Genomic DNA, 8,382 nt, shown 5'->3' with positions numbered 1-8,382 from the left:
CCCCATTGCAAACCTCTCCTGCTCTGGACAGTTCCTAACATGGACAGACAGAGCACTGTGGACAGACTGGAAAGAACTACACAGCTTCCTGTGGAGAATACAACAGCTTATAAGTACCGTAAGGATTAAGATTTTAAATAGAAGTCATTTAAAAATCTGTTTAACTTTCTGGCACCAGTTGATATAAAAGTAAATGTTTTCCAGTGGAGTACCCCTTTAAGTAATTCTGGGAGCTGTATATTTAAATGGTGAAAACTTCTTTAACACTTTCCCATTCTGTGGCAACTGGTATATCTGATTATTATACTGGAATTTCTCACAATGCGCTACAACAGTGGTGTCTGTCACAACAGGCTAAAAACTTACTGAGGGGGGGGGGGGGGTAGGTATGGGGGTGACACCATTTTCTACCGCACCGGGTGACACCAACCCTAGCAACGCCACTGAAGGGGAGGATGAGAAGGTGCAGGGGCTGGGGATGTATGGACTGCAGGGGAATAAATCTCATACTGGGGATGATCTCTATGGGGGAGATTTATCAAAACCTGTGCAGAGGAAAACTTGCCCAGTTGCCCATAGCAACCAATCAGATTGCTTCTTTCGTTTTTCACAGGCCTTCATAAAAATGAAAGCAGCAAGCTGATTGGTTGCTATGGGCAACTGGGCAAGTTTTCCTCTGCACAGGTTTTGATAAATCTCCCCCTATATGTGAAGGGGGAGGGGGGGGGGGACTACTGAATGACACATGCTGGGAGTTGTAGTCCCTGTTGTGTGTGTGTATGCTAGTGTTTACAAACCAGTGTGCATCCAGCTGTTGCAAAACTACAACTCCCAGCATGCCCTGACAGACTTTGGGCATGCTGGGAGTTGTAGATTTGCAACAGCTGGAGGTACACTGGTTGGGAAACACAGTTCTAGCCTAGTCAGCATACACATCATGTTACACCAGTGTTTCCCAACCAGTGTGCCTCCAGCGGTTGCAAAACTACAATTCCTAGCATGCCCAAAGGCTGTCAGGGCATGCTGGTAGTAGTAGTTTTGCAACACCGGGAGGCACCCTGGTTGGGAAATACTGGTGTATGCCCTACAGAGGTGTGGTGAACTACAACCCCCAGGAGACTACAGAGGCAGCATGCTGATGTTATACCACAGACTGAAGACTCCTGAATGACATGTTGGTAGTTGTAGTCCCTTTTGTGTGTGTATGACAGTGTATCCCAACCAAGGCTGATTATATTAGTGTGCTGTGTATAAGGGGGCTGACCGGGGAAAATAGTAGGATGGGTAAAGGGCGGAACAAACAAACAAAAAAAAAGGAGCCGCCCCAAACCAGCAAGGCATGTGGCATGCTGGGATTTGTAGTTTTCAGCACAGCAAGAAACAGGAAATAGAAGCAAAGATAGGAAAACAAAGTGGGGGATAAAAAGACAACAAAGAACGGAAATAGAGTAGGCTAAACAACAAGAATAGAAATAAAACAAAACAAATAGGGTAAGTAAAAAACGGAAAAACAGGTTGACCACCGGAGTACCCCTTTAAGGACATAGCGTTTTTCCACTTTCGTATTTTACTCTTTACCTTTTAAAAATCATAACTGTTTCAATTTTGCATCCATATGATGGCTTATTTTTTGCGCCACCAATTTTACTTTGTAATGACATCAGTCATTTTACCCAAAAGTCTACAGCAAAACCCCAAAAAAATCATTGTGTGACAAAATTGAAGAAAAAAATGCCGTTTTGGAAGTTTAGGGGGCTTACGTTTCTACACAGCACATTTTTCAGTAAAAATGACACCTTATCTTTATTCTGTAGGTCCATACGATAAAAATTATACCCTACTTATATAGGTTTTATTTTTTTGTTACTTCCGGAAAAAAAATCATAACTACATGCACGAAAAGTTATGTTTAAAAATGTCATCTTCTGACACCTATAACTTTTTTTTTATTTTTCCACATTCGGGGCGGTGTGAGGGGTCATTTTTTTTACGACGCGACCTGAATTTTTTATGGGTACCATTTTTGTTTTGATCGGACTTTTTGAGCGATTTTTATTAATTTTTCTTATGGTATAAAAAGTGACAAAAAATACTCTATTTTGGACTTTGGAATTTTTGGCGTCTACATCAATGACTATGCAGTTTAATTGATGCTATATTTTTTATAGTTTGGACATTTACGCATGCAACGATACCACATATGTTTATTTTTATTTACACAGGTTTTTTTTTTTTAAATGGGAAAAGGGGGGTGATTCAGACTTTTATTAGGAAAGGGGTTAAATCATCTTTATTTTTTCTTCTTATTTTGCAATGTTATAGCCCCCATAGGGGACTATAATATGCAGTACATTGGAGTATCTTGATAAAAATAAATGTATGACTCCATATCAGCATGGCTTTATGAGGGATCGGTCCTGACAAACTAACCTGATCAGCTTTTATGAGGAGGTGAGCTCCAGACTTGACCAGGGGGAATCGCTGGATGTCATATATCTGGATTTTTCCAAAGCATTTGATATGGTTCCATATAAAAGGTTGGTGCATAAAATGAGAAGGATTGGGCTAGGGGAGAATGTGTGTAAGTGGGTAAGTAACTGGCTCAGTGATAGGAAACAGAGGGTGGTTATTAATGGTACTTATTCTGATTGGGTGACTGTTACTAGTGGGGTACCACAGGGGTCAGTTTTGGGTCCTGTCCTATTTAATATATTCATTAATGACCTTGTAGAGGGGTTGAATAGTAAAGTAGCAATCTTTGCACATGATACTAAACTATGTAAAGCGGTAAACCCAATAGAGGACAGTGCACTGTTACAAATGGGTCTGGATAGGTTGGAGGTTTGGGCTGAGAAGTGGCAGATGAAGTGCAACACTGATAAATGTAAGGTAATGCACATGGGGAGGAAAAATCCGGGCTGGGATTATGTATTAAATGGGAGAACACTTGGGACCACTGCTGTGGAAAAGGACTTGGGAGTCTTAGTTAACAGTAAATTTAGCTGTAGTGACTGTAACGCCGAGCGCTCCGGGTCCCGCGGCTTCCCCAGAGAGCTTGCGGCGTTCTGTTAACAGCAGCTCTCCAGTCTCTATCTCTTACCGCGAGCGCTGCTGTGTTCGTGCCGGCGGGGACGCGATCCGCGTGGCGGCTCAGGTCCGCTCGCGGATTGTGCCCCGTTCTACTCACCCTCATACGGTATCTGTCTCGTCCCGGCGCGCACGGCCCCGCTCCCTAGGGCGCGCGCGCTGGCTTTCTAAGATTTAAAGGGCCAGAGCACCGCTAATTGGTGCCTGGCCCAATCTGTTCAATCACTTCTCCACACTATATTAACCCACTTCCCCTTCCTGTCCCTGCCAGATCTTGTTGCCTTGTGCCCTGAGAAAGCGTTATAGTGTGTTCCCTAGCCTGTGTACCCAGACCTTCTGCTGTTACCCCTGACTACGAACCTCGCTGCCTGCCCTGACCTTCTGCTGCGTCTGACCTCGCCCCTGTCTAGTCCTTGTGTACCGCGCCAGTCTCAGCTGTCAGAGAGGTCGAGTCACTACTGGGGAACACAACCTGGTAGTTACCGCCGCAGCAAGTCCATCCCGCTTTGCGGCGGGCTCTGGTGAACGCCAGTAACTGCTTAGAACCGATTCCTCAGTACGACCCGCATCATCGCCTCTCTGGCACAGAGGATCCACCTCCAGTGTCCTCATCAGTCGCTAGTCCAGACCCTGACAGTAACCAGTGTCGGGCAGCTACTGCCAAGGCAAATAAAATCATGGGGTGCATCAATAGGGGCATAGATGCCCACAAGAAGGAAATAATTCTACCGCTGTACAAATCACTAGTCAGACCACACATAGAATACTGCGTACAGTACTTGGCACCAGTGTACAAGAAAGATTTTGTGAAGCTGGAGAGGGTTTAAAGATGGGCAACCAGAGTAATACGGGGAATGGGAGGATTACAGTACCCAGAAAGATTATCAGAATTAGGGTTATTTAGTTTAGAAAAATGGGGAGACCTAATAACTATGTATAAATATATCAGGGGACAGTACAGAGATTTTTACCATGATCTATTCATACCCAGGACTGTATCTATGACAAGGGGGCATCCTCTATGTTTAGAGGAAAGAAGATTTCTACACCAGCACAGACGGGGGTTCTTTACTGTAAGAGCAGTGAGCAGGGCCGGCCTTAGGTGTTCAGGCCCCCTGTGCGAGCTAACCTTGTGGCCCCATTACCCCATAAACATACACAAAGAGGAAAAAAATCTCTGTAACAAAAAACACTGGGAGTTGTAGTTCATACACCAGTGTTTCCCTACCAGGGTGCCTACAGATGTTGCAAAACTACTACTACCAGCATTCCCTGGTTGGGAAACACTGGCATACACACACACAACAGGGACTACAATTCCCAGCATGGAAATGATCACCAGTATGATATTTATTCCCCTGCGGTCTATACATCCCCAGCCTGTGTAATATGTCTCCTTTACACACAGAAATCATCCCCAGCTTTCATGCTGCGATGTCCCCCCACCCTCTTATCCCCAGCCTGTGCAGTGCAGTATGTCCTCCTTCATACATTGAAGTCATTAGGGAGGTGAGGAGCTGTGCACGTACGTCCTCTCTCCCCTCCCCCTGCTCTGTGTTTTCCCCGTGCAAACTTGCAACCTCCCTGTGGTAAGTTAGGTCCTCTGGAAACAGAGCAGGGGGAGGGAACTATGTACGTCCTCTCTCTCCCTGTGCTGTGTCTTCTTGTCTAATGCAGACTGCGTCCTCCATCCTCCGGGAGGGGGAGATAAGGGGGCGTGGCTTAATTATCTCATGCAGACATGTGACCTCTGCAAAGGGGAGGAGCGGTCCGACTTTTGCATGGGTTTGAAAATCTGCAAGCTGTGTCGGCCGCCCGGCACTCCTGTTGCTATGGCGCCCTGCGCGGCCGCACAGCTCGCACACCCCAAAGGCCGGCCCTGGCAGTGAGACTGTGGAATTCTCTCCCGGAGGAGGTGGTCATGGTGAACTCCGTAAAAGAATTTAAAAGGGGTCTGGATGCATTTTTGGAGAGTAAGAACATTGCTGGTTATGTATATTAGATTTGTAGGGACAGAACATTGATCCAGGGATTTATTCTGACTGCCAGGAAGGAAATTTTACCTCTAGTATGAGTTTTTTTTTTTGTCTTCCTCTGGATCAACTCAGTAGGGACTCATTAAGGTTATAAGTTGAACTTGATGGACTCTGGTCTTTTTTCAACCTTATGAACTATATGTTACACAGAGCCGCACTGACTGCTGGGAGTTGTAGTCTAGGCTGCAGCAAGCAAGGAAAAAGAATATTCAGGAGACATCAGGGGCCACAGGAGCTGGTAAAATCACAAGGATAACTACAGGGGACACAGAACAGGTTTTGTGGTGGCTTTGGGGCATTTTTATTTTTATTAACTTCCCAGAAGCACCCCTTTAGATTGTGAGATAATTAATTTCCGTGGAAAAGTTGCTGAGTTGCCCATAGCAACCAATCAGATCGCGTCTTTTATTTCTTAAAAGGCCTCTGAAAATGAAAGAAGTGATCTTATTGGTTGCTATGGGCAACCCAGCAACTTTTCCTCTGGAAAGGTTTTGATAAATCTTCCCCTCTGCGTTTATGGCATGGAATAGAGTAAAGTATGTTGCCACTGGACTCTGGAGTGGTGGAACTGTGGAGTGACAAATCATGTTTCTGTATCTAGCATCTGATGGAAAAGTCTTGTGAATGCTAGGAGAATGTTCCTGCCTGACTGCATTGTACCAACTATAAAGTTTGGTGGAGGAGGGATAATCCTATGGGGATGTCCTTCAAGAGATGGCCTAAGCCCCTTAGTTCAAATGGCTATTTTGGACAACTGTATGCTTTCAACTTTGAGGGAACAGTTTGGGTTCGGCTCTTTTCTGTTCAAGCATGACTGTGCCCTAGTGCACACAGCAAGGTCGATAAAGACATGGGGGGAGATTTATCAAAACCTGTCCAGAGGAAAAGTTGCTGAGTTGCTCATAGCAACCAATCAGATTGCTTCTTTCATTTTGCAGAGGCCTTTTAAAAAATGAAAGAAGCTATCTGATTGGTTGCTATGGGCAACTCAGCAACTTTTCCTCTGGACAGGTTTTGATAAATCTCCCCCATGGTTGGGTAAATTTGAAGTGGAAGAACTTGACTGGCTCTGAGCTTAATCTCTATGAATACCCTAAAAAGGGGGAAAAATATAGATATATTTTTTTAAATAAATAAATAAATTAAAAAAACGCATAGGGTTCCCCATATTTTCATTCTCAGCACAATACCAACCAAAAGCAACAGCCTGACATTACCAGGGTGGGCGAGGACCATTGTTACTGGCCCTCCCCAGCCTAAATAACGCCAGCCTGTTACTGCCTAGGCCCAGGAGCGCCATTTTTGACGCTCCGGGCCTGTTGGTACCGGCTGTTCCAAGCACCCCTGTGGCAGTCGGTACCAGGGTAATAATTGGGGGTTAGCGCTAGCTGTTTTTGGGGCTAACGCTAAGCACTGGCTTAGTAATGGATTCTGTCAATAAGACCGGCTTCCACTACTAAGCCTGAAAATTCAATAAAATAAAAAAACACAACACATTGGAAAAATTATCTTATTTTAAAAAACACTTCCCCACAGCCTTGTTAACCATTTTATTAAAGGGGAAAAAAAACAGTTCATCCGCCGTAATCCATCGAATCCACCGTAATCCTCTGCATACACGGATCTGAAATGAGAAGAAAATAAAAGCACAAAAATATTGGTTAGGACATTTTGGTGTTCTACATAATGCAATGTCTACCCAAACAAGGAGCCTCCAATTGGTGCAAAACTACAACTCCCAGCATTCTGGAAGTTGTAGTTTAGCAACAGTTGGAGTCTCCCTGTCTGGGTAGACACTGCAAGAAGGGTCTGTTCACATTATACAAAAAGGATGATGTGCACAGAGCCTTCAACTAACCAGCCTGGCTCCTGTCTGAAGCTCCGCCCCCCCAATGACGTCATCACTAGGGGCGGAAGTACATGGACCCAGTCGGGACTGAAGGGAAGAAGGGGATTTCTTCTTCTTCTGTATACACTATATACAGCTATCTATAGATAGCTGTATATACTGTATACCACCCAAAGGGTTAACCTACACTGTCTGGCAGTGTAAATTAACTATTTCCTTGCCAGGCTTGCGCATAGCGCACAGCTCAGCAAGGGGTTAAGTGAGCCAGCAATGTGTATACTGTATACACATTGCAGGCTCACTCTAAGTTCTTGCTGGGCAGTAGAAATACAGCGTATATCTACTGCTCAACATCAGCTGTTCTCCCGGCTCTGTAGCTGTGGGTACAGCTGATCCCGACATTCACATCAGGAGGATCGCAGTGGGTGTCAGGAGAAGTGACATCTGGCCGCACAAAGATATCAGTGACTACAGCACTGATGGGACACAGTCAAGAGAATACACAACGATATAAGTGACTAACAGGCAGGGCTGGACTGGTATCAAAAATACGCCCGGGCATTTTAAAATAAGCAGCCCATTTTTTGGGTGGAGGTCCGAATGCTGGGACCCCCACCAATCACCTTGGTTCCAGTTGCTCTCCAGCTGTTGTAAAGCTATAACTCCCATTATGTCTGTAGAGCCTCAGGCATTATGGAAGTTGTACTTTTGCAACAGCTGGAGAGCCAAGCATGGGTACAGCCATCATCACTGCATACCTTACAAGTGACTCCAGCTGATGAGACAGTCAGAAGAATATACAAAGTGACCTGAGTGACGTCTTCTCTGTTGTCTTTCCTTTTCTTCTTCAATTGGTCCAGACGTCAGGACGTCTTCCAGCTACATCTTCTCTGCAGAGTCCACCCGGACATCATTGGTTGCTCACTTTGTCAGTAGATCCTCATCCTCTGTATAAAGACAAAATCATTATAATCCTGCCAAATACTTTACCCCCTGAATATAATACTGCCACACACTATACCCCCTGAATATAATACTGCCACACACTATGCCCCCGAAATATAACTCTGCCACACACTATATCCCTGAATATAATACTGCCACACTCTGTACTCTCTGAATATAATAATACCACATACTGTGCCCTCTGAATAAAATACTGCCCCACACTGTATCCTCTGATTATAATGCTGCCAAACTGTGCCCATGAATATAATACTACCACCACTGTAGCCCCTGAATATAATACTACCACACACTGCCCCTCAATAAAATCCACAAAATATAACCCTGCTATACACTGTACCCTCTTAATATAACCCTGCCACACACTGTGCTAAAAATAATAATAATAATGTCCTCAGACAGTTTCTTCTCAGTTTAGCTGAATCAAACCTGTCCTCCTCCTGG

The 8,382-nt window shown here is 44.7% G+C and overlaps 1 protein-coding gene across 1 annotated transcript in view; it reads left to right on the top strand.

Moving 5' to 3' along the window:
• The first annotated feature begins 5,270 nt into the window (after positions 1-5,270).
• TMOD1 (tropomodulin 1) overlaps positions 5,271-8,382 on the top strand; it is a 151,782-nt gene continuing 148,670 nt past the window's right edge. The window contains exon 1 of the mRNA XM_056519026.1: positions 5,271-5,361. The gene's annotated coding sequence lies outside the window, so the exon portion shown is untranslated. The remainder of the gene's footprint in view (positions 5,362-8,382) is intronic.

This window comes from Hyla sarda, chromosome 1 (genome assembly GCF_029499605.1).
Source record: "Hyla sarda isolate aHylSar1 chromosome 1, aHylSar1.hap1, whole genome shotgun sequence".
Taxonomy (NCBI): Eukaryota; Metazoa; Chordata; class Amphibia; order Anura; family Hylidae; genus Hyla; species Hyla sarda.
Note: the sequence above shows the minus strand (reverse complement) of the source record. Positions and strands in the feature narration are given on the sequence as shown.